Source organism: Pistacia vera, unplaced genomic scaffold (genome assembly GCF_008641045.1).
Source record: "Pistacia vera cultivar Batoury unplaced genomic scaffold, PisVer_v2 Contig157, whole genome shotgun sequence".
Classification (NCBI taxonomy): domain Eukaryota; kingdom Viridiplantae; phylum Streptophyta; class Magnoliopsida; order Sapindales; family Anacardiaceae; genus Pistacia; species Pistacia vera.
The window spans coordinates 97,390-124,955 of NW_022195652.1; the positions used below are offsets into that span (position 1 = coordinate 97,390).

General features: G+C 34.8%; 1 pseudogene; it reads left to right on the top strand.

Moving 5' to 3' along the window:
* The first annotated feature begins 233 nt into the window (after positions 1 to 233).
* On the top strand, positions 234 to 26,984 carry LOC116124821 (annotated as a pseudogene).
* The last annotated feature ends 582 nt before the right edge of the window (positions 26,985 to 27,566 follow it).

The following is a 27,566-nucleotide window of genomic DNA, read 5'->3' on the forward strand; positions in this document are numbered from 1 at the left end:
TAACATGGTATCAGAGCCCAGGTTTTGTTGAGCTGAGCGTTTGACCAGGAGTGAGGAGTTAAAGCCAGCAACTATCTCCAATAACAGGCATGACCCAACATATGGGCTTGACCGTAAGGGGAGTGTTGGGGTCCCACATCGACAAGCACGCTCAAGCCTATTGGTTATAAAGGGGTAATCCTCCCATTCAACAAGGCCTTTTTGGGTGAGGAGTTTGGCCCACCTCAAATTCTAACACTGGTGATGACGATTATTATACTTGATGTTCTTCCTCCCTGTCAATATGAAAGGCAGTTCAGAGCAGCAACTCTTGTTGAACAACCTTTCAGGTACTATGCAAGAATCTGTAAGATGTTTGAGAACAGTTACAGAGGAGAATGATGGGAATGAAGGCTCTAAGTCGGGTTTCAGAAGGAACAGTTTCCAGTTTTTCACCATTGTCAATGTCGGAGTTCTCGACTGCATTATCAGAGAGTGACTTTAACTCAATTGACCTGATGCCCTCGAATGTATCTAATTCTTAAAAGTGATGGAACAGATCAGATGGTCCTCGTGAACAGTTATTGTTGTTGAACAGTTTGTGACATTGTTGATTTTGATATTGTTCGTAGGAATCTCTTGAAATTGAACAGGGGCCAGCATTGATCTGTTTTATGTTGTCTGTTCGTGTTTATGTGGAAGGTTCAATTGATAGTGCATAAGGCAGGTCCAAATTTGTTTTAATTTTTCCTGATTTTGTAGCAGAAGAAGCCTTTAGAAATGCCTTGGATCTGTAAGCAATTAATGAGGGAAATTGTGTGATGTTAAGTAATCATTTGAGTCTTAAAATATCCAGGAGATGAAACCATGTTCCGGGGTTGTATCTGGGCAATAAGGCTGTCTCCTTTGCATTTATTTGATATGAGAATCTGTGTGTCTAAAGAGACATCTGCCAAACCATATAATAGAAAATATCAAATGTAAGAGTGACTTTTTGGTGCATTATTTAAATGAAATTTTAGGATTGAACTTATTTTTACATTTCTTCTAGGTGATGAGTGGACCACGAAGACATTCAGAAGAAGAGAAGTACGGCGAGAAAATGTGAGCTTGAGTGTTCTTCAGCAATTTTTTCTGGGAGTCTTAGGATGCTGCAAAAAGCATTGGCGGTGAGACTCATGTTGCATGGTCTTGCGTATCATTAATGTTATTGGTTTTTAAATTGTCATTCCATCTTTGATCTTGACCACCACATTAAAGTGCATATGTCCTGGTTTTTTCGGAAAGCCATTAAAAAGCCTTTGCTTGGACTTAAACTGAAATAGGATTAAATTCATATATTTCTTTGGATGTATTTGTTTGAAGGGATATTATACAAATCTTTGAAAATATTGAAAGGTTGAACCAGTTTGCAATCGTGTGATAGATCACATTGAAGTCTTTGAAATGGAAGAGATTAAGGGTTGTATTCTTTACATTTTAAATTTCTTTATCTTGCAGTCTGCCCGACCACACTGAAAGGATATGCAGACAACATGGGATCTCTAGATGGCCATCCCGCAAGATAACAAAGTGAACCGTTCATTAAGAAAATACAAACTGTGCTTGACTCTGTTCAGGGAGTGGAAGGTGGATTAAAGTTCGACCCAACCACAGGTGGTTTGTGGCAGCAGGCTCGATCATTCAAGAATTGGATGCTCCGAAAAAAATTCTCTTCGCTGACACAAACCTGCCTGTCAAGAACCCTGAGCCAATAATCCAAGATGCAGCATCAATACCTCCAGCCCTTTGTATGGATGAGGAAAAGTCTGCTGTTAAACAGGAGGAAGATGAATGCAGTTTCGGACAAAAATCAGTAGGCCCTGGCAAGAGCATGATCATTCCAAATAGCTCCGAGGAGATGTACATAGATCAAACGTTTTCCTGATTGATTGTACTGAGACTCCATGTTGGGCGGAATGGATCGCCGACAATTTCAGCCAGCTAAGCTTGGTGCTGCAGCTTGGGTTACTCCTGAAAATGGTCCCATGGGTTCTTGTTTTGCAAAAGGAGAAAAATGGGCTCTGACAGAAGGGTTGAATTAGAGAATTCCGACTGCCAATATGTGTCTCAATGCTTCAGCTCCTTGGCTGTTGCAGAGGAGATGGATACTAAAATGGAGGGTTATGATGGAATGAGGAACATAACCACCACTTCTTCAGGCATGACAGACTCATCAAACGGTTCATTGGTGCATGGAGTTCATCAAGCTCCCCAAGCTTTGAAGAGGGGAAGCAATCGAAAGTTCAACCAAGTTGGGTGACAGTGGCACAAAAATTACCGTGAAAGCTACTTAAAAAGAAGATATCATTCGATTCAAGTTTAGCCTACTGCAGGGTGTTTACAACTGTACGAAGAAGTGGCAAGCAGACTCAAACTGCAAAATGGTACCTTCCAGCTCAAGTATCTAGATGATGAAGAGGAATGGGATGTGGTGTGTGCTCGTTGACTTGGATTGCAGGAGTGTCTTGAAATATGGAATCCATCGGCACACAAGTGTGAAGTTCCTTGTTCGTGATCTTTCTAGTGCTGTTGGCAGCTCTGGCAGTAGCAATTGCTTTTTGGTAGGCGGTTCATAGTCTAGCCCAACACCATGCGATCTTTTTCCCCAGCTTCCATACGAGGTGATGTTCTTCCCAAAAAGTTGAAACTTCACCTTCCTTCCTAGTTTTTGCAGTACTCTCAGGAAATGGAGCATCTCTGTCCTTTGGTCTAAGTGTTAGTCTAGACAGCATGATAAGTTCCAAAGAACAGCTCTGCATCGTTGAATCATCTTCACTGCAAGAAGTCTGAAGCATAGATGAATATAGATCATAATGTCAATGTAAATAGGTCTGTATATGTTAGAAATAGCAGCAATTGTAGAATAGATGTCTGTATAGAGATTTACATATTATTTTGATAAGAATGAAGTTGTATCTCTTGAAGCTGTAGATTTCCTTGCTTTATTTGCATCGTTGGTAGAGAGATTGTCACAATAGGAGGTAGTGAACTGTTAACTCTTTTCTTAAATCCTGATCATGGTTCGGTCAACCTTTGAATCACGATTTGAGGTTGGAGTATGGTTCGATCAATCTTTGGATCGGTTCAAGGGTCGATGAGGAGAATAATATTGATCTCATACTGTGATGATGGAATAAGTATATTTTATATAATTTTATTAATGATCAAATAATTTGATCTCAGTACTGTGGTGTGAAATAAGTATATGTTTATTATAATTTTATTATGATCGTTCCAAAGAATCTTTTGTTTTTTCAGAAAATTCATTTAATACAAGATCTTAACATTGCTGACGGATTTATATGTTATTGATTGAATTTGGATGAATAGTAAATGTTATTTGCGTCAAACTAAACAGAATGACTAATGGTCTGTAAAAAATGGGATTACGTTGCTTTCTAAACCAGTGGGTGTTCACTGAAACCACCAAATACATGGTGAGCATTTTATTTTAGAACCCGCTCCACAAGTAAGCTTAAGATCATTTTTTTCAAGAAAGCTAGCGTAGCTTTTCTTTGATCTCTTTTCACGTTTCCGCTTCGGTCGCAGATTTTAATTAAACATACCGAAGAAAGCAAAAAGCTTAAATTATCGTTTTATGAAGAGTTAATAACATTAATTCCCATGAGATATGATATACCATACATTTTTCCTAAGATTTCTAAAATAATAAAAATTCTCAGTTGTAAGTTGTTAAATTTATACGGTTATAATTTGTAAAATTACCAAATTTTCTCCTACCATTTTATTTAAAAGAGTTAACGATTTTTTCCCATCAAATAATGGCTTAATGACACTTAACCATTCACAAACTCTAAAATACTATTTTCCTATCTAAATTTATATTTCGACGGTGAACAGAGCAAACTTGTTCATGCTGTTGAGCTTTTGAAGAGGGGAGGTCGATAAGTCTTTGGTGTGGAAGGTTGGATTTTGGTGATTGAGATTGATCAGAATTTGACTAGAGGGGCCGCTACACAAAACCCAATCGCCGATTGTCCGTGATTGGTATGGGTTGGCAGGAGTAAGTTAAGGGTTTTAGTGAGTGATGATCGAGGAAGAGAATGGTAATGGCGTTGGTTCACAACGAGTCTGAATTGGAAACAAAATATAAATTTAGATAGTAAATAGTATTTAAAATTTGTGGGTGAGAATAGTTTTAAACCTTATTTGCGTAAAAGTCGTTAACCTCATTTCAAAACCTAAAGGCTTTATTTTTTATTATTTATTTTTTTTTTTTTTTTGTTACTTTTGAAACCTTAGGGGGATTTTGTTATTATATCATCCCTTAGGGTAGTTAATTTATTAACTCTTAGGGCACGTTTGGTTCAAGGAATGTTTTATGGGAATGTTACATTATGGAAGATAAATTACTTAAAGAATTACTGGAAATGTTTAGAGAAATGTGTTTGGTTATTTTAGAATAATTGGTGGGTTTATTTTATTATATGTTTAGTTAGAAGGATAAATTGTATATTTATATAATTACTAAATTGCCATCCTTTTAATATATATAATATTATTTTTATTATTATTTTTTGATACTCATTTTTTTTAAACCCTTACATTTAAATTTTACTGAAACACCGCAATCATATAAAACGTCGTAGACAATTGCGAGAAAAACGCCCTAGTCGGAACTCACACCCAGAATGAGAAAGCGACAACCTAAGACTTTTGAGAACTACGACATGCAAAATACTTGAGAATTTACTCAAGGTCAATATAACTAAGTCACAAACACATACAAGCAACCTTCACGAGCAAAAGCAATGATCACGGGCAATTCAATAAGTTCAATAATAAAACACACATCACATTCACTATAACACCAACAATATACAATCGGACAATCGGGAACAAGCCAGTCAATTCTTTTCGCTGCTAAAGTCTTTAGCACTGGAGGTTAGGGTTAGGAACAGGGGCGGACCACCCCCATGGGCCTACCACACATTTAAAAAAAAAAAAATTTGTTTATATAGCCCATAAAAAATTCTATTATATATATTATTATCCAGACCTACTTCAGGGTTTAGGTTTTATACATATATACATATTCATAAAAAACTTCCTATTAATATATATATTTCATGTCTACATCATATTAAAAGTTTAAAACTATCTCCACTCTTTTCTACGTCCACCTGCTTTTTATGATTTTATCTCTAAAATTCTTTACTCTCTCATTCTCTCTTCACTTTCTCTACGTTATTTGTTCTTAAAACTTTTGAAGACTGTTGAAGCTTTCACTAATCAAGGTGCCACAATTAGCTTCGTTTTCTGTTTTATCAGTTTTAGGTATGTGTATTGCTCATTTAATTTAATTTTATTTTAGGGCTGAATCATGCTTAGTTTTTGAAGGTTTTTTATTCTAATTTGATGGAAAAAGACATAGATCTTGTGAGTTTGTTTTCTGTTTTATGTCCTGCTTTCTCAAATTAAACCTTAACTATATTTTACTAAATGTTATTCTTCATCCTTCACCCATCACTTTTCTATATTTTTAAGTTTTGATTGACTTTAGCTTAGGCTAAGCTTGATCAAAGTTATACAACTTTATATTATAATCTTTGAAAGCCAAAAATAAAAAAGAAAATTAAAAGAAAAAAAGAGGAGAAATTAAAAATTTGTGTAGAACATTTTTGGTGGATTGTGATTGTTGTAAACTTTTTTAATTATATTGGATTTAAGTGGATCGTTAGATTCATATGGTTTTTTGCTCTCTTTAGTTGAAAAGGTTTTTTCATAGAAAAATTTTCTTATGTTTCCTTGTGAATTGGATGTTATTTTCAACATAATTTGCTGAAGGTTTTGCTTCTCATAGATTTATTTAAGTATTAAAGTATTGTGTTATTACATTGTTTTCTTTCAGATTATTGATATTGTATTATTTCCTTCACTTAAGTTTTGGTGATTTTTTTTACAAGTTTTCACCAGATGTTTGACAAACAATGGCGGAACTGCTGAGGCCCTCTCGAGCAAAAATCCTAGGTCCGCCACTGGTTAGGAATAGCAACAACCTCGGTAGAGTCGACCTTCGAAAGGGCAGACTCGATTGCAGTGTGAAAAGGTTATTTTGTGGTTACTTCAGTCCTCAAAGCGCCAACACTTGCTTTTCCTCAACACCAAGCAAGGGCACGCCTCGCGGAGTCATGGTTTGTTGTCAACATGACGATTGTAGCTCGTATGCAACTCGTACTAACAAATGGAGCTCGTCATTAAGAGCTTGGTCCAGTCGTCAGTCAAGCCCATTTGCTCAGCAAAACTACGCAGACCGCATATCATTGACTCGGGTGAAGAAGCTTGTAGTTTTTGAAGCCTGAATCGACTGCCAAAAACTGGGGGACAGTTGTTGTGCAGGGAATCTAGAGCTGATAAATCCTTATTTGGCATGTAGATATTATGTGATATGTCTCCTATAATCAAATCTAAAGATCATGCCACTTCTCATTTTTATCGGGTTTGAGCCTATCTACAACTCAATCATATAATTGACATTATATAAACCTAGGATGAACATATTGTCAACCTAAAAACTCTTTGTAAAGAGCTCGTCAATCGATAATAACATTGGACGTATGTTTTTGCCTTGCGAGCAGCCAAACTAGTTTAAAACGCTTTTCTGCTCTTTGTTCTTGGTATTTCATTCCCTGCATATCCATCACCATACTATTTCATTGCCGATCTATCAGGATTACACAAACATCTTATGTGGTATAATGCTATCAATCATGTACCTCTGGTTAGTGTAGATTTTTGCCTTAACAAACATCAACATCATAATTTAACATTCTCGCAGCTACTTTACCCAACATTCTTTCTTCTCATTACTCAATTATGTACATATTATACATACAATATAAATAGTTAAAATGCAGCTCATGATCAACTTAATAAGGCCGAAATAGTGCAAGAAACAAACAGCATCAAAAGCAGTCGAGCCATGCAAAAGATTTACAACTACACACCCACGAACATTCAAACCCAAAGTATGATTTTTATGCAATTTCTTATACATAATAACTATACTTCAATAAACACAGTCTTAATGTCAATGATTTCTCTTTTTACCAACACATTGTCAACAATAGTCTTCCAAGAAGAGAAATTCATGGTAAAAAAAAGTCCAGACAAGCACCCCCAAAAAGTTCACAATTGGCGGAAGCATACAACCTTCAAATACCCAAAATGCATGCCTATATTTCATTCCAAAATACACATAATATCTTCATAACCCAAGCAACTCATATAACCAACAAGCAGCCAACATACACGACATTTGAAAACCCAAATAAATGATGAATAAGAGTAATATGCAACAAAATAATTCACCTCCATTTCATGTTCACTTCGACCACTTCCTTTCATGCTTTCGGCCATAATAACCCAACCCCATAACCATAAGTTTTCCACATAGGCTGTTAGAATTTGAGGTGGGTCTGACTCCTCACCCAATAAAGCCTTGTTGAATAAGAGAATTACCCCCTCTTATAACCCAATAGGCTTGAGCGTGCCTAGTCGATATGGGACTCCAACACTCCCCCTCACGGTCAAGCCCATATGTTAGGTCGTGCCAGTTATTGGAGGTAATTACTGGCTCTAACTCCTCACCCGCTGGTTAAGCGCTCAGCTCAACTGAACCTGGGCTCTGATACCATGTTAGAATTTGAGGTGAGCTTGACTCCTCACCCAATAAGGCCTTGTTGAATGGGAGGATTACCCCCTCTTATAACCCAATAGGCTTAAGCGTGCCTAGTCGATGTGGGACTCCAACATAGGCAACCAGGTTTCGAAACATAGCACATGCCCAGTAGAATACAATATAGTAATTTTAAACTCAATTTTAACACCATCACAACAATATATAATATCAACCACAGAAAGGCACAATATTTTACGTGGTTCAATATATTTCGACTATATCCATGGATGAGAGAGATCTACTATAATTTTAAGAACACAAATGCTAGAGTGTACAACACCATTGAAATCGCCTACATCCATAGATGAGAGAGATCTACTATAATTCTATGAGTACGATGTAAGTGTTCATCACACCATCAACATAATACCTTTACATAGGCGGACATCCTGTTCGTATGGTGTTTAATACCCTGTGGTATTTTCCCGACATGCGTGGTACCCTTACATTAAAACCTCTTGTATCCTCACATTCTCTCTTTCTTTACTTCCCTGTCTCATAACCTTGGATTAATTCTAACTCTTATATATTTATAGATAGAGTAGGACATTCTTTTTCTACTATGATTCATATTTCCAATCCTACTAGGATTCTAATTTGATTCATTCTCCTATGTTATCTCTAAATAAAATCCTAAACCAATTCTTTATTCTACTACAACTCAAAGTAAAGGAAAACAAATATTCTCAATTACAAATTCGTAAAATAGAAATTTGCCTAAAACTTAAATTCCTTTTTCTTCTTGCTTGCCTTTTCTTCATCAATTACCAAAAAGTGTTCACATTCCAACATTCCTCCTTGAGCCTTTTTGATATTGAACTCCAAAGTTTGTTCTTCATTCTCTTACTCCTCCTTACCTCTATTTTTCTTCCTCCACCCTTTGTTGGAGTCTTCTCTTCTTCCCCCACTCTTTGTTGGAGTCTCGATGGTTTTCTCTCGTTGATCCTGTCGCCGACATTCTTGCAGACTATCACCCTACAATTTTCACTTCATCTNAAGCAACCTTCACGAGCAAAAGCAATGATCACGGGCAAATTCAATAAGTTCATAAATAAAACAACAATCAACATTCACTAGTAACACCAACAAATATACAATCAGGACAATCGGGAACAAGCTCAGTCAATTCTTTTCGCTGCTAAAGTCTTTAGCACTTGGAGGTTAGGGGTTAGGAACAGGGGCGGACCAGCCCCATGGGCCTACCACACATTTAAAAAAAAAAAAAAATTTGTTTATATAGCCCATAAAAAAATTCTATTAATATATATATATCCAGACCTACTTCAGGGTTTAGGTTTTATACATATATACATATTCATAAAAACCTTCCTATTAATATATATATTCTAGGCCTATATCATATAAAAGTTTAAAACTATCTCCACTCTTTTTTACATCTACCTGTTTTTTATGATTTTATCTCTAAAATTCTTTACTCTCTCATTCTCTCTTCACCTTCTCTACGTTATTTGTTCTTAAAACTTTTGAAGACTGTTGAAGCTTTCACTAATCAAGGTGCCACAATTAGCTTTGTTTTCTGTTTTATCAGTTTTATGTATGTGTATTGCTCATTTAATTTTAGTTTATTTTGGGGCTGAATCATGCTTAGTTTTTGAAGGTTTTTTATTCTAATTTGATGGAAAAAGACATAGATCTTGTGAGTTTGTTTTATGTCCTGCTTTCCCAAATTAAACCTTAACTATATTTTACTGAATGTTATTTTTCACCATTCACCCATCACTTTTCTATATTTATAAATTTTGATTGACTTTAGCTAAGGCTAAGCTTGGTCAGAGTTATACAACTTTATATTATAATCTTTGAAAGCCAAAAATAAAAAAGAAAATTAAAAGAAAAAAAGAGGAGAAATTGAAAATTTGTGTAGAACATTTTTGATGGATTGTGATTGTTGTAAACTCTTTTAATTACATTGGATTTAAGTGGATCGTTAGATTCATATGGTTTTTTGCTCTCTTTAGTTGAAAAGGTTTTTCCATAGAAAAATTTTCTTATGTTTCCTTGTGAATTGGATGTTATTTTCAACATAATTTGCTCAAGGTTTTGCTTCTCATAGATTTATTAAAGTAGTAAAGTATTGTGTTATTACATTATTTTCTTTCAGATTATTGATATTGTATTATTTCCTTCACTTAAGTTTTGGTGATTTTTTTACAAGTTTTCACCAAATGTTTGACAAACAATGGCGGAATTGCAGAGGCCCTCCCGATATCCGTGGTACCCTTACATTAAAACCTCTTGTATCCTCACATTCTCTCTTTCTTTACTTCACTCTCTCATGACCTTGGATTAATTCTAACTCTTATATATTTATAGATAGAGTAGGACATTCTTTTTCTACTAGGATTCATATTTCCAATCCTACTAGGATTATAATTTGATTCATTCTTCTATGTTAACTCTAAATAAAATCCTAAACCAATTCTTTATTCTACTACAACTCAAAGTAAAGGAAAACAAATATTCTCAATTACAAATTCCTAAAATAGAAATTTGCCTAAAACTTAAATTCCTTATTCTTCTTGCTTGCCTTTTCTTCATCAATTACCAAAAGGTGTTCACATTCCAACATTCCTCCTTGAGCCTTTTTGATATTGAACTCCAAAGCTTGTTCTTCATTCTCTAACTCCTCCTTACCTCTATTTTTCTTCCTCCACCCTTTGTTGGAGTCTTCTCTTCTTCCCCCACTCTTTGTTGGAGTCTCGATGGTTTTCTCTCGTTGATCCTGTCGCCGACATTCTTGAAGACAATCACCCTACAATTTTCACTTCATCTTCCTTAGGCCCTTTCTCCTGTAGGTCCCTTAAGAATATAAGCTCTAATACCATGTTAAAAATCGAAGGAGTAAAGAAATAAAATAAAGAACAACAATAACAACACACAAATGCACAATATTTTATGTGGTTCGGCATAACTCATCTACATCAACGGATGAGAGAGATCCGTTATAATTTTTAGAACACAAATGCTAGAGTGTACAATACCATTGAACTCGCCTACATCTACGGATGAGAGAGGTCCACTATAATTCTATGAGTAAGAGACAAGTGTTCATCACATTATCAACCTAGTACCTCTCCCAATTCCAACAATTGGTATCAGAGCAAAGTTATCTTAGGGGATTTGTGGTGAGGTTCTTGAATTAGAGAGAGAGAGAGAAGAGAAAATATGAAGTGAGATGGCTCCGTCAAGTTTAATGTCACGGATTCCTGTATTTACAGTAGATCTCTACCATATTTGGAAGTATTTGGAAGGTGAAGATGCAAGGATTTCTACAGGCTGTTGATTTGTGGGAAGTCACCAAGACAGGAGAAGACTTTCAAGAAGAATTGGAGGATCTGATGATCACTCAGATGGAATTAAAAAGGTAGTAGATAGAAAGAGAGTAAGGACTCTGTTGTACTTGCAATCGACTGTGACTGATGTGGTTTTTGTGAGAATTATTGTCTGCACTACTGCCAATGAGATTTGGGAGAAGTTGAAGACAAAGTATCAATGTTCTGAGAAGACAAGGAACATAAAGATTATCATAATGAAGTGGCAACTTGAGAACATGAGGATGACTAAAACCAAGAGTGTATCGCAATACTCTGACAACCTAATGAAGCTTGTGAATGAAATTAAAATCTTGGGTGAAGACCTTCCAGAGGACAGTGTGTAGAAAAAGTTCTGATAAGTGTGCTAGAAAAGTTCGAGTCCAAGATTTCATCTCTAGTGATAAAATCTGAATAATGGTTGAACCATGCTGATACCTAAACAATTCTTCTTTTCTACAACGACTCAAAGTAAACGAAAACAAATATTCTCAATTACAAATTTCTAAAATAAAAATTTGCCTAAAATTTAAATTCTTTTTTCTTCTTGCTTGCCTTTTCTTCATCAATTACCAAAAAGTATTCACATTCCAACAAATACTAGTCCACTCACCTCACAGCTCAGTCAAACTCCGATCAAGCTCCTACCATTGCCTCCTTTGGTTCTTGAGCTTGGATTTGCAAGATCATCTAATTTTCTTCTCCTCATCCATTAAAACACTTCACTTTCACTCCACCTCTTGGCCAAGCTGCTCTCTCTCCTCCTTTTTCGCTCTTTTTCATTAATCCTTTCTCCTCTCTTTTTCATTAATCCTTTCTCCTCTTCCTCTCTTCTTCTGGGCTTTTTCTTCTTTTAAATGATTAATGTTCACAAAAATATCTTGGAACATCTCCCTTAGTCCTCCCTTGTTTCGGCTATTACACTCTACTCCCTCAAAAAACTTCTAATTTGTACACTTTACCCCCAAAAATCATAAAATAAAATTTAATAAAATTCCATAATTATACGGGATATCAATGTATCACATGAACTCATACATATTGATCAAATCAGATAAAAGTGTACATTCCACGATAAAGTTTCTATCAATCTCTGCCGATTAATTCACACAAGCAAATTAAGAACATAAATCCAATAACTCACACATGTTGATGTCCAAATAGAATATTTGATGTCATCTCTTCGGACATATCAACTTTTAAGCATACGCAACACAAATTTAGTTGTTCAAGATTTATTGAAACAAGAAAAAGTTGAAGTCTTTTATCTTTACCAACTTTATCACACACTCATAAGATTCTATTCTCGCTCGTACCTGTAAAATTACAATTAACTTAATGAGGTTCTTAAATACAAAACAAAAATTAACTATATGAGTATTTCCTGGATTAAAAATTAACGAGGAATTGAGAGAATAATGAGATTTAAACTTACTGATATATTTAGAGAACAAATCCATAGGATTCAATTCCTGGCCTTTTGCCTACATTGGATTTCTACTTTGTTCTTTTAGCTTGTGGTTCGTCATTGTCACAACAACTATTTCCACTAGTTCTGCCTCATCACGTCCTCGCTTGGTAGTCGATCTAACAAAATCTTTTATCTCCGGAACCTATTAAGCATTGAAGACAAAAATTACTGTTATACTACATCCAAACTTACTGTCTTATCAAAAATTTAATATGCTCATGAGCGAATTCAAGGATGTATTAATGGTAGTTATAAAAGAATTATATTAAACCCCAAGGGGTTAGTCTAGCGGTTGATAAGGTTGCTTCTTCCACATGGATCTATGGCCGTTTACAACCATGGATTTGGTCAGAAAATGGCTAAATCCATAACCATAGCATTTTCAGCCTTCGGATCTAGATAACCGGCAATTCTGACCACAATCGCCAGTCCGTCAGCGTTTTGACATTGCAACAGTTGTCTTGTGTTAGGAGTATTTTGGTATTATCCATGTAAATAGTGAATGTATTTTTGTCTAAAAAATTAATATATAAGGTTAAAGTCATTTCATACATTTAGGCTAATTGTTATTTAGTAGACATATGAGACATTTGTATTTAAAAATGTTACATTGAAAGTTTATCGTAATATTTTATTACTTGACATGCAAACATATGTATGCAAGAAATAAGATAGATTGCCCGAAACGTACAAGTATAATGGGAATTAAGATCCGGATTGACTTACCAATGTATTGAGAAACTTATTGACAGCAACTTTTGTTTCCTCCTCCACAGCGTTACTTGCACTAGATTCGCCTCTTATTTCTAACAATGCTTTGGTTATGTTGCAATTACATCTGTTGTTGATCTACCAACAAAATCTTTAGCTCCGACCCCTATTGAACATTAACACCAAAAAATTATCATATAATCAAAAGCACCAAGATTCCCATATGCATGAACATTAGTTGAACAAATATCTGTGCACCGAATAGAATAATATTCAAAAATCAATAATTTTTCATAAGTAAATACATTTGTTTGTAGTACGGTTGGCGAAGAAAAAGACAGAAAGTCGAAAGAAGCAGACCTACCGGTTGATTCAGATCCAAATAATCGTCGATAGCAGCAGCCTTGTTTCCAGGTCCAGCTGGAACTTACACTGCGCTCTAGTCTGTGGATTCTGATTGATTATCCATGGTTATTCAACAAAATCTTCATAAGGGATATATTAAATTCGAGAAAGCTGAGTTACTGGACTCATTGATAGATCTTCCACTTCTTTTTCATATATCGGACAGCTCCACACCTCTTCACCTCTATCCAGCTCCCCTCACCACTCTAAATGAACCCTTAATGGGGTTACATATTTCTTGCATTCTCTCCGAGAAAAGAATATTAACCAAGTCTGTCTGACATAGCCTGGCCAGATTTCTCAGCTTCAAATGAAACACAGAACAACTTCACAAATATGTTTGTCAACAGAAGATGAGTAGAAGCGAATCCGATGTCTGTCACCGTAACTCAACGTGCAATCGTCTTCCCAAGGTGGATGTTTATTGCACAACAAAACACAGCACATACATATCCGACCAACTTACTATTTTTATCCATCAGGATGCCTATGTATTTTATTGAAGAACCCTCTTTCTGTGAAAGACTCCGGAATTTCGTTTCCAGGAGCTGCGACATGAATAAACCTTCTCCGGTATGGTGTAATTGAAAAATTAGGATTGCGGGAGCGATGAACTGATGTAGAGTACAAGGTAATCTTTCAGAACTGAAAATGCCGTAGCTCTGGTGCAGCGGTGCAAGTTTGGGCAATTCACAGCAAAAACCAAACCAAGTTTTGAACAACCCCAAAATCTTTTTGAACTGACGAAATATCTAGTGAAACACAACCACTTACTTTAAGAAACGACGTCATGAACGGAACTTCTGAAGAGATTGAAGGTTCTTGCAGCCCTCCAATGAAAAATTGTCGATCTTGAAAGACGACTTATGCTTTCAGGCAGTGAGACAAAATTGTTTCTGCTAAATCTAAACTCCTTAGTCCCCGTAAGTCCAAAATTTCTTGCAATGCGTCTTCCCTCAAATTACAGTCACTGAGATTCAATCCGTTAAAGAATGACAACCTAGCAAGAAGGCAGCCGACAATTAAGCGCGTTTGAACTTCTTCTTGGCTCCAACCACAATTAGCCTTGAATACCATCTGGATTTTCCTGCTTATTGATGGTCCTCTGTATCCATGAGAAAAAAGATTTTAAGAATCTCTACAATAAGAAGGGATTTCATAATTTAAGTTTTCTTGTTGCATCTCCTCCTATGTTAAATTTCCTCTCAAACTTTCTTCTTCTGAACTTTGAAGTTGGAAGCAGCCAGACAGATCCAGAAGTTGAAGGGATTCCATATAAATCTTGCTTGGAAAGTAAATTTATACAATTTCTCAAGCTCAAAACAATGATGTTTTGTGAACAAACAAAGATGGTGATCTCTCGTACATTATGCATCCTTCAAAATCACCTTCTCAAGATTTGAGATTCCTATGAAGTCTGGAGTTTTGGTCAATTTTCGACAATTCCTCAAATTGATGAGTTCAATTTTTCCAAATTCTGTAGACAAAATAGAGGCATAAAAAGAAAGAGGTTGTGTCAATATGAACAACTCTCAAATTATGGATTCAATTTTTCCAAATTTTTTGACAAATAGAGGCACAACAAGACAGAGTTTTGTTTTTCTTATATTGTAAGCACATGAATCCAAGGATGAATAAACGTCAATAATCATTGATAAACAATCACCAAAAAATTAGAGAAAACAAATAAATAAATTGTTACTGATGAATAATCTTACTTGCTTCCCTCCATAGGTGCTCGATGCTGCTATTGCTCATGTCAAGTTCAATAATTTCATCAAATTGCAAATTTGGTAGTAAAAGGTTCAAAGGATATCCATGCCATTCCAGTATGAGCAACTTATGGAAAGGTACTCTATACCTTCAGGAAGTTGCACATTGTGGATTTTGAGTAATCTTAATTAATCATTTTCGAAAAAGCTTTAGCACTTGCACTCAAATTTAATTCTTTGTCAACCATTATGCCTTCACTCGTTCAGATCCCTAAAAAATTAAGTGACTTGATGATGTTAATTGAAGTATTAATAAATAATAAATGTATAATATATGTTGAATTAAGAAAAATAATTATTCCCAGTAAATTGCTTACTGTATTTTAGTCAACACGTGACAATCGGCTTCCTCCACAGTCGACTTCGTTGTCCAGGTTCATTAGGACATTCTTTCTTAACAATTTGTCGACCATTTCTTGTAACAATCATGCTCCACAATTGTTGTTTTTGAAACAGTTATGAGACATTTCTCAATGAGACGTTTATGCCAATATTGGATAGAACCAGAGCCATCTAGTATTCTTGTCACATAATCTCTATCATGACCTTTAAAGAAACACGCAATTCAAGAAATATCTTTTTCTCAATTCTTCTAGTCCATTAAAACTTATTTGTAGTCTATCCAAATTCTCCTTGTTAGAATCTTTGCTCAATCTTTTTAGAGCATCTTTCCATTCATCCATAGTTTCTCCAAACAAAAGAACCCAAAACTTCGAGAGCTAATGGATTACCACTAGCATACTTACACACACGATTGGACAGCTCTTGGTAGCCTTCTAGAGGTTGATGGTCTTTAAGGCTTTCAAGCTGAGAAGTTGAACAGCTTCATCATGATTTATTCCTCAGCTTCATACTCTCATTCACACGTTGTATTTTCAACAAATTGTTTATTTCTGTTGTTATTATGATTCTACTACCTAAACCAACCAAGTAGATTCTCCCGCTAGAAATTCTAATGGTTTATGTAGGTCACATCATCGATAACAACAAACTTTTCTATGTTGCAGCCTGTTTTTAATCTCACAATTCCCATGTCGATATTCCATATGCTTATTTTTCTTTCCTTTTCCCTTAGAATTTGGCAAAGAAGTTGCCTTTGTAAAGAAACCAAACCATCATATTTGTCTGAAATTTCGCCAACATAGCAAGAAACAATTACCTCAAATTCACTGGAAATCGACAATAAACACCTCTTGCAATAGTTGTTTTTCCTATCCCTGCCATTCCAAAGCCAATCATTCGAACATCAGGTTCAGTACCTATAAGATTCCTTATACTCCCCAAACGTGAATTTATTCCTACCAAATTCTTGATATTTACCGAAGCTGAAGTATTATTTTATTTAATATTCCTGACGATGTCTTTTATGAGTTCAGATTCATACCTGTAAGTGAAAAAAATAATGGTGTACAAAACCAACCAGCCATGAAGATGATAATAACGAATAGCATACCAAAAATAATATTAGTGACTATATGTATAAAAAGATTTCATTCTTGATAAGTACCTTCCTATATACTATAATATAATGCATGCATGCACGTTGAGATATATGTACTTTTTTCCTGTGAAATAAATCATGAGATAATAATGTAAAAAACCATTCATATTCCTTACAGGAAAGAAGAAAAAATAATCCAAATTCAGTATACTAGGCTAAACAAATACTTTCATAGTACTGTTATTAATTCAATTATATTGATTAAAAAATAGCTTTTTTTTTTTCGTTAAATAATAAAAGTACCCTTTCAGCAATGTTAGGTGATTTTTTTTAAAGCAAATCTCCATTAATTGTTTCAAATTAAGTCAAAAAATTAAGTTACTAGAGCCTAAACCCAAGCTATAGTAACTTAAATTTTTTACTTAGTTTTAGACACTAATTTATAACCATTGATAAATCAAATCCTAACAGTTGAAAAGGCAACGACGTGGTACATAAAAAAACCACTTGTAACTTACCATTTACCAACCATTAGATTGTTTTAAATCAAAGACTGAAAATTTTAGTCACCATGGTATATGTTGAAGCATTAAAAGATTAGTTGAAAGACTTAAGAATTTGAACTTACAATGAAAACTTTCTTTTTAAAGAGCTTTTGAGTGTTTACATATATTGAAAAGAATGTGGAAAGAAAAACTTAGAGAATTGGCTTACAAAAAGCTTGGTTTACAACGATCGAGAATATGCAAATTTATAAAAGTTTTATTCTACTGTAACATCACATAAAATACTATATATTGAGGGAATCTTTGATTTATTTATTTATTTATATATTTATTTAATTATTATTAGAGCATCAAATGTCTCTTTTGGCTGGGAATCTCTAACGCTTCTTTTTTATGCCAGATATTCTCTGATTTGGATGTCAATTGAGAAGTTCTTTGGCCATTCTACTTTTGGAGTAAATTAGATGATTCCATAATAGCCATCATCATTGCTCTAGGCAAGATTGACCGAGGCACTAGAGCTTTGGTTAGATTTTTGGAGTTGAGAAAGAATAGTCTTGAGGTAGTCTTTAAGTTCTTGTTTTGTTTTGGCTCTTACTAGGGATACTGATGCCACAGTCATGTTCTATAAAAAAAAGGCAATTTCGGGGCTAATTGCCTAAGTTGGATGAGGCACATTTGAGAGACAAAGTTGGATTTTTTCTTTGGACACATGGGATGCATCATATGTATCCCACCACTTGACTTTAAATTTCCGGATCAAATTAGGGAGATTGCTAATATTTTAGACAGTTTCATATTCCCATTGCCAAATCCACGAGAGGTGAAACTTTGCTGAGATTGAGGGAAATTTGAATCTGCTTCAGAAACTTTAAATTTTAGCTAGAACTCATTGAATCCTTCTTGGACAGTTGGGGGTAGGATTTTAGAAATTAATCCAAAATGATCCCACCATTGGGCAAACCAATTGGGAAATTTGAATAAAGTGTTTCTTTTGAAATAAATCATCCAGGAGTGCCTGTGATGACTATTTTGGAGAAAGAGTAATCTATTTCAAGCCTTATTAGTCCCAGTAATTATATCCATGTAGATCAAAATTTTAGGAAATTTTTTTGAATTGGTTTGGATTGTATCCCCAATAAGAAGGACTAAGAATCTTCATGATATGAAGGGTTGAATGAGTGATAAATCCTGGTTCGTTTTTATCTTCGTAGTGTTTAAACTTGCAAGAGTCCGAATCAGCAAGAATAAACTCATAAATTTTCTTTGTTGAATTGGCATTGTAATTTCTTTGTTGTATTTGAGAGGATTCTTTCAGAACTAAATCTAGGGCTGAAGCTCTTGGATAATAAATTTTTGGGGGGTTTTTTTTCCAATTCATGTTGTTGATTTGAATAAAATTATCACTCAAGGATGTATTTCGATCATCAGTTTCCGATGATTATAATGAATCAGTTTAGCCAATAAAATTTATATATCTAGAAGTTTGTGGAGTTTCTGGTGCGACAATGCTAGAGAATTCTTCTTTTATTTGGTTGAGTTTTTATTAATTTCTAGCATAAATTCTTCTTTGTTCGTTAAAGTTTTAGTATGTTTTGGAGGGATCTCGTGTGGAAAAAATAAAGGTTTATTATCTACAATTTTTAATGGTTTTGACTTTAGGCCAATAGGTCTTAGGATTGGTTTTCCTACAATATCTTCAATTCTAATTAATTGTTCGCCAATAGTATTCAAGCATTGGTTTACATAATTATTTTGTTGGTAAATATTTTTGATATCATTTCTTGACATTTCACTTAAATTTTCTTTAACTTTTAAAGGTGAAGCCTTAATTTCCACTCCTTTATAGGGAATCGTTACTTCTGCTGTACATGGGTGGATGAATTGATTCTATTTCTTCAATATCTTTTCCTCTTGTGATTTTCCATTGTTTTGCTTTTGTTTGGACTTTGATTGTTTTTTCACTGTCAAACCATTGAAAGAAAGGTATAAGAACTTGGCGTGTTTTCATAAAGTTATATTAATTTTGTTGAATTATATCCCTTTCTTTTTTATTAAAGGTTTTAAAGAATTTTTCCCTTAATTCTTGATTTTCTTTCGAATAAAAATTCTTTCTTAAGAAGATTTTATCTATTTCAAATTTTTCAATCATGTTTAATTATGACAAATCTATTATTTGGGAATAGGTCGGAGACATTCTTTGTGATGTCTCTTCCCTATCTTGTTGGGAAGGTGTTTGAATTGAATAATAAGGTTGTGGTATTGTTGAGGAATTATCTATTCACTGAAGATTTGTTTTAACTTGGGTTGGCCTAGGGGGATCTCTTACTGAACAAGAAAATCTTCTTTGGGATTTAATCTGGATGATGGCAAGTGTGAGTCATCAAAACTTATACTTGGAGACCCATTAAACCTAATCCGAACACTTCCATGAGAATTTTCAGTTATGTTTTCAATCTCTGTATTTTGGATTGGTTGGGTTAAAGGTTTGGGAATTCTCATTTTTAAAGATATGACTGCATTTGCTAATCCTCAATCTTCTGGTAAAGTAATTTGATCCCAACTTATTGTTTTAGGAACTATTATGTGTGATCTTTTTAAATCAGTTTGAAAACAATATTGTGTGGCCTTTTTGGTCATGATTAATGACCCTAGTTTCAAAAGCAGATTGCATTACTTTGTATTGGATCCTATAAATGACTGCTATAGGAGTGGTTCATGGTTTTAACTCATAATCAAACATTTTAATATTCAAAGTTAAAATATCTAGTATATTTTGGTCATCTAAACAGACTGTGAAATCAAGATAACAATTGAAATAAAATGGTCCATTAGACAGACTGGATTTTATTGTTCCTAGCAGAGAATCTCTAAATCTTAGCCATCTTTAATCTCTTAAACAAGAAAAGATAGCAGTGTCCATGCCTTTAATGCTTAAAGTTTTGATTCTTATTTGGTCTAATCCTATATGAAGATAATTATAATTCTTTTTGTATTTTTCAACCATTTCATTAGATATTAACCTAGTTATTTGAGTTGAATTGTTTACCTTAAGAGTCTTTTCTTTTGTTTTAATTATGTATTTTGATTTGTTTAAGGGGTTTATTCTATTGAGACTTGATAATTTTTCTTTTTTGTAAACATCTGTTACAGAAATTTTGGGAATTTTCCATTTATCAAAATGTTTTCTAAATTTTAAGGTCTTATGACCTGTGTATCTTTTTGTGTACAAGCTTGACTTGTTTCAATTATGTTGTCATTTTGATTTATACAAATCTGTTCTTGATGAACAATTTGTTCATCTCTAGTATTCAAACTGGAAGTAGACATTGATCTAGAATTTTTTTCCATTTTGTTTATCTCCTATTTCTTTCCCTACAGTGGTTGATCTAAGGTACTTACAACGGTTACATCCTAATAAATATATATGAGGATATCTTGACTAGAGAATTATATATATTAATAAAATATAATTATAATATCAATCAAACAATTTAAAATTAATAAAACTAGAACTCATAAAGTATGGGGAATTTTTATTAATCCCCACGCGATTCATGTAATTAAAATATCTAATATGAAGAAGAGGAAATAATTATAACCTATTCTTTGCATCCCATCCACATAGATTGGCCACCTTTGTTAAGGCTCTCCTCCATGTTTGGACCTTTCCCACATTCTCCTTGAAAGTATCTTCATGTCTGGCAAAGGCTTCATTAAAGTTTCCGATTTGTTTTCTTACTACTGATGGATCCACATCATAGAAAATTGGAATCACCATATGTCCCCAAGAATCCATACATTGAACAATCTTGGTAAGTTCATCCAAACACCAAGTGGAAAAAGCATAGTTTTGCGAGAGGATGATAATTGAAATTTTTGATTCTTCAATTGCTTGAAGGAGTTCTGGTCTGATGGGTTTTCCTCTCTTAAGTTCTTTGTCATCTCTAAATGCCTTAATTTTCTTTTTATTTAAAGCATAATAAAGATGATCAGTGAAACTCCTTCGAGTGTCTTCACCTCTGAAACTTAGAAAGACATCGTATTTACAATTGGGATTATAAGAAGAGACTTTTTCCATGTTCAGGCCAAGAATCAATGAATCATTCTAAGCAACTAGCAAGCTCCTCGGATACAAGTCTGATTCCTGAAACATGCCAAATTTAATTGGTTTATGTATATTTGATCTCAAAAGACACATCCATATTATACCACAATAATTCATTGAAATCAAAATTTTAAAAAGAGTAAACGATTTTTCCCACTCAAGGTTTGCCTTAACGACACTTTCTCACTTAAAAAGTTTCAAAATACTACTTTCCCACCCAAAGTTAGTATTACATTACTACCCAAAGCCGATTTCAGCTACGAAAATTCTCTCTATCACCACTATTTGAACCTCCGGTCTCCTTTCTACAAAACTTATCTCACTCCGGCACCTGATTTTTCGTCAATTGCCAACCAATACAAAGCTAAGGTTTCATATTCTTAGCTGATTTTTTATGATGAATATTCAATCGGTCACCATCATTCGATCCACCAGTCTCATTTCTACAAAACCCCTCTTATCATGACTTTTGGTAACTCGCCAAACACCGGCTGAGAAAGTGAAATGTATTTTGGATATTAACAGAATATGAACTTTGGGTGGAAAAGTGATATTTTGAAACTTTTTGAATGGAAAATGTCACTAATGCAAACTTTGAGTGGGAAAAAGTCGTTTACTCATTTAAAAGATATAAGAGTTATATATGGCTCAGAGAATTAATATTGATTGGATATATTAATTAGGAAAATAAAATCACATGAAGAAAAAAAATTGTAAAATTACGAGCGTACCTGTAAGAGAAGCTGCGGAGGAAGGGAACACAGATTTTGGCAGACGGGAGACGGGCTTACAAAGAAAAAAACTCCTATGGCTGGGATATGAGTTACCCTAAATGAACGCGGCCCAGTTTATGTTAAAGTCCCAAGGATAATTTTTTAAACGTCGCGAATGCCTTTTATCACCTTTCACCAGCACTGAGATTAATTATTTCATTTGAGTGGGAGAATGCTTTCGGCGAACCTTTAGACCGAAGTTTCACTATTTAAATTGCACGCCGAACCTTTCTTTCATTCCTATAGTTTTGATTACACAATTTAGACAAAAAAGTTCAGATTCCATCGCCTCATTATGCTTTGCCTTATTATCATATATTACAAAAGGTCAACAAGGATTCGATTGACTGCCTTTAACGTCTTTTGATGGGAGAATTGAACGTTCCTGAATTTGATTCGTTCCTCACTTTCTTTCGGATTCTTAAAATAAGCCTTAAGATTCTGTGTCCATTGATGGGAGAAAGAATATGTACTGTGCGAAGGATGATCATGAGCGTGCCACTGTATGCATAATTTATGTTGGCTACTTTTGTAGATAAAATTTACATTAAATATTCTTAAATTACAAAAGATTTCAATGGTTCTGAGGCTACCAAAACTTTTTCTAAGCTCTTTTAATTATAATTATTTCAATTATAAATCTACTCATATTAAAAAGGTATTCTATCTTCTTCCCTTCTATTAAGTTAAATAGTTCTATTATGGAATAATAAATGAAGCGGTTGGTTAACAAAGTTTAAAAGCCGCGTCAGTAGATAAATAGAGTTGTTAGCTGTTATGTAAGGTGGCATTCTTCTTTTGTATGAAAGTTGAATACACCTATTAGCTGACTATGTCTCAATATATAAGTTCGAGAAAAAGAAAAAACAAAGACCCTGAGTCTGTTCACTATCTATTATTGAGGTTACCTAGTAATAATGTTGAGTAAAGCTTAAATGTTAAAAATCAGGTTGTTGTTGTCCATATTCTTCGGTAGATTTTACGCTTATATACCTATATATCACCTACTGGTTCTTAATGTATAAGCTCAGTTTATCCTCTTGAATCAATCTCTCTTGTTAAGTTGGTATGATGCCATGTTGAATAGCGTCAATGGCAAACATTCTGTAGTTTTCTTCACTACCAAACATCCTGAGAAAATAATCTAGATGCCAGATATTTTCTCATCCTGCCAATTTTACTTCAAGTTTTCAAGTATCTCACCACAACTCAATAGAGTAACTATCGTTTTCGAAGAGTATTATTTGCAATGGACACATGATGGTGAAGATCGATCATCTGGTAGGAGTAATTCCTTGTCTACACTTTTTTTTTTTTTAAAGGATTAAGTCATAAACTTTAACCTTTTAATTTCATAAAATCAAAATTTAAGATAAGATTTTTTTTTTTTTTTTGGTTGGATAACGGGGTGTTCGGCCAACTTGTATGCACTTCGACAATCCCTGTGGTCCATTGAATACCTTACAAACTCTCGACCAATCTCTAGGATCCATTGAATACCCTATATCTACAAACCCAATGTTCCAAAGTAAGTCATAATGTGATAGTGATTCTAAAGTTTGAACTAGGAAGTAAATAAAGTGAGTAAACATTCTTAACTGTTAGACCAACCATTTGGGGTTGATGGTAAGAGTTTACCCTCACGAAATTGAGTGAGTAATTAAGATTTGATTGATATTAAGTACTTAGCTTAGCTTGGAATAATGGTATGTATACTATTGGTACAATCTTGATTATATTTTATCATAGATTATAATCAAGGTAAAAATCACATCACAACTATAAATTAATTAATATATAAGGTTAGTGTAAGGGATTTTTTCTAACCAATTACAAAATCCTTTTGGGCAAAATAATATTCATAGTTTCTTTAGGGAGAACGACATTTTCCCACCCAAGGTTTGGCAAACTGACCTTTTCCGACCGTAAGTTTAAAAATGACACTTCCCCACCCATATTCCGTTAGGAAATCGGTTCTGAAGAAGGGCAGGATGGTCGATTACATGAAGGGCAAAATCAAAATTTAAAATTAGTTGCTTGCCTTCCGGTATTCGCGTCGTCGTTTTATTAATTCTCTTGAAAGAATTCGTTGCTCTGCAACTCTACTCCTAGGAACCAAATACACATTTCCACCAGCAGGTTCATTACTTAAATCCATAAATGTATTTTAAGAAGAAATAATGTATTGTTTTGTTTAGGGTTTGCTTATGTATGTAGTTTTTTGTTTTGCTTCTTTGATTTGTCGAATTTCATTGATCATTCTCGGAGATAATTCGAATTAGGCTCTGTTTGGAGTTGAGAAATTGTGTTTTTAACTGTTCTATCTTAGTTCTTATTAGTCGCTGATAAAGTCGTTTGAAAAAAAAAAAAAAAAAAGAATTGGAAGAACCTACACGGATGACGATATATACTTGAGTTCTCCTCCCTGTCAATATGAAAGGTTCAGAGCAGCAACTCTGTGTTGAACAACCTTTCAGGTACTATGCAAAGAATCTGTAAGAGTTTGAGAACGGTTACACAGGAGAAATCGATGGAATGAGGCTCTAAAGTCGGGTTTCAGAAGGGAACAGTTCCAAGTTTTTCACCATTGTCAATGCCGAGGAGTTCTCAGACTGCATTATCAGAAAGTGACTTTAACTCAATTGACCGGATGCCCTCGAATGTATCTAATTATAAAGTGAGGAACAGGATCAGATGGTCCCGTGAACAGGTATTGTCGTTGAACAGTTTGCGACATTGTTGATTTTGATGTGTTCGTAGATATCACTTGAACTTGAACAGGGCCAGCATGGTCTGTTTTATGTTGTCTGTTCTGTGTTATGGGAAGGTTCAATTGATAAAGCATAAGACAGGTTCGAATTGTTTTAATTTTCCTGATTTTTGGCAGAAGAAGCCTTTAGAAAATGCCTTAGATCTGTAAGCAATAATGAAGGAAACTGGTGATGTTAAGTAATCATTGAGTCTTAAAAATATCCAGGAGATGAAACCCTGTTCCGGGATTGTATCTGGTTAATAATGGCTGTCTCCTTTGATTTATATTGAATATGAGATCTCTGGGTCTAAAGAGACATCTGCCAAAAACCATATAATAGAAAATATCAAATGTAAGAAGTGACTTTTTGGTGCTTATTTAAATGAAATTTTAGGGGAACTTATGTTTTTACATTTTTCTAGGTGATGAGAGGTACGAAGACATTCAGAGAAGAGAAGAGAGTACGGCGGAGAAAAATGTGAGCTTGGGTGTTCTTCAGCAATACTTTTCTGGGAGTCTTAGATGCTGCAAAAAGCATTGGTGGTGAGACTTCAGTTGCAGTTCTTGCGTATCATTAATGATTGGATTTTAAATGTGTCATTCCATCTTTGATCTTGACCACCACATTAAAGTGCATATGTCTGGTTTTTTCGGAGAGCATTAAAAAGCCTTTGCTTGGACTTAAACTGAAATAGGATTAAATTCATATATTCTTTGGAATGTACTTGTATTGAGGGATTTATACCAAATGTTTGAAAAATATGAAGGTTGAACCAGTTTGCAATTGTGTAGGTAGATCACATTGAAGTCTTTGAATATGGAAGAGAATTGAGGGCTGGTATTCTTTAACTTTTAAATTTCTTTTTCTCTTGCAGTCTGCCCGACCACACTGAAAAGGATATGCAGACAACATGGGATCTCTAGATGGCCATCCCGCAAGAGAAACAAAGTGAACCGTCATTAAAGAAAATACAAACTGTGCTTGACTCTGTTCAGGGGATGGAAGGTGGATTAAAGTTGACCCAACCACAGGTAGGTTTGTGGGCAGCAGGCTCGATCATTCAAGATTGATGCTCGGAAAAAAAATTCTCTTCCCGACAAAAACTGCTGTCAAGAACCCTGAGCCAATAATCCAAGATGCAGCATCAATACCTCCAGCCCTTTGTATGGATGAGGAAAAGTCTGTTAAACAGGAGGAAGATGGATGCAGTTCGGCAAAAAACCAAGTAGGCCTGACAGGAGCATGATCATTCCAAATAGTCCGAGGAGATGTACCTAGATCAAACGTTTTCTGATTGTTGTACTGAAGACTCCCTGTGGGCGGAATAGATGCCGGACAATTTCAGCAGCTAAGCTTGTGCTGCAGCTGGGTTACTCCTGAAAATGGCTCCATGGGTTCTTGTTTTGCGAAAGGAAAAAAATTGGGCTCTGAACAAGGAAGGGTTGAAATTAGAGAATTCCGACTGCCAATATGTGTCTCAATGCTTCAGCTCCTTGGTGTTGCAGAGGAGATGGATACTAAAATGGAGGGTTATGATGGAATGATGAACAGAACCAACCTACTTCTTCAGGCATGACAGACTCATCAAACGGTTCATTGGTGCATGGTAGTTCATCAAGCTCCCCAAGCTTTGAAGAGGGGAAGCAATCGAAAGTTCAACCAAGTTGCGGTGACAGTGGCACAAAAATTACCGTGAAAGCTACTTACAAAGAAGATATCATCCGATTCAAGTTTGAGCCTACTGCAGGGTGTTTACAACTGTACGAAGAAGTGGCAAGCAGACTCAAACTGCAAAATGGTACCTTCCAGCTCAAGTATCTAGATGATGAAGAGGAATGGGTGATGTTGGTTAGTGACTTGGATTTGCAGGAGTGTCTTGAAATAATGGAATCCATTGGCACACGAAGTGTGAAGTTCCTTGTTCGTGATCTTTGTAGTGCTGTTGGCAGCTCTGGCAGTAGCAATTGCTTTTTGGTAGGCGGTTCATAGTCAACACCATGCCGATCTTTTTCCCCAGCTTCCATACGAGGTGATGTTCTTCCCAAAAAGTTGTAAACTTACACCTTCCTTCCTAGTTTTTGCAGTACTCTCATGAAATGAAGCATCTCTGTCCTTTGGTCTAAGTGTTAGTCTAGACAGCATGATAAGTTCCAAAGAACAGCTCTGCATCGTTGAATCATCGTTCACTGCAAGAAGTCTGAAGCCTAGATGATATAGATCATAAATGTCAATTCAAATAGGTCTGTATATGTTAGAAATAGCAACAATTGTAGAATAGATGTCTGTATAGAGATTTACATATTAATTTTGATAAGAATGAAGTTGTATCTCTTGAAGCTGTTGATTTCCTTACTTTGTTTGCATCGTTGGTAGAGAGATTGTCACAATACCGAGGGTAGTGAATAGTGTTAAACTCTTTTCTTCAAATCCTTGGATCATGGTTCGGTCAACCTTTGAATCACGATTTGAGGGTGGACTATGGTTCGATCAATCTTTGGATCATGGTTCGAGGGTCGATGAGTAGAATAATATTGATCTCAGTACTGTGACAATGAAAATAAATATATGTTT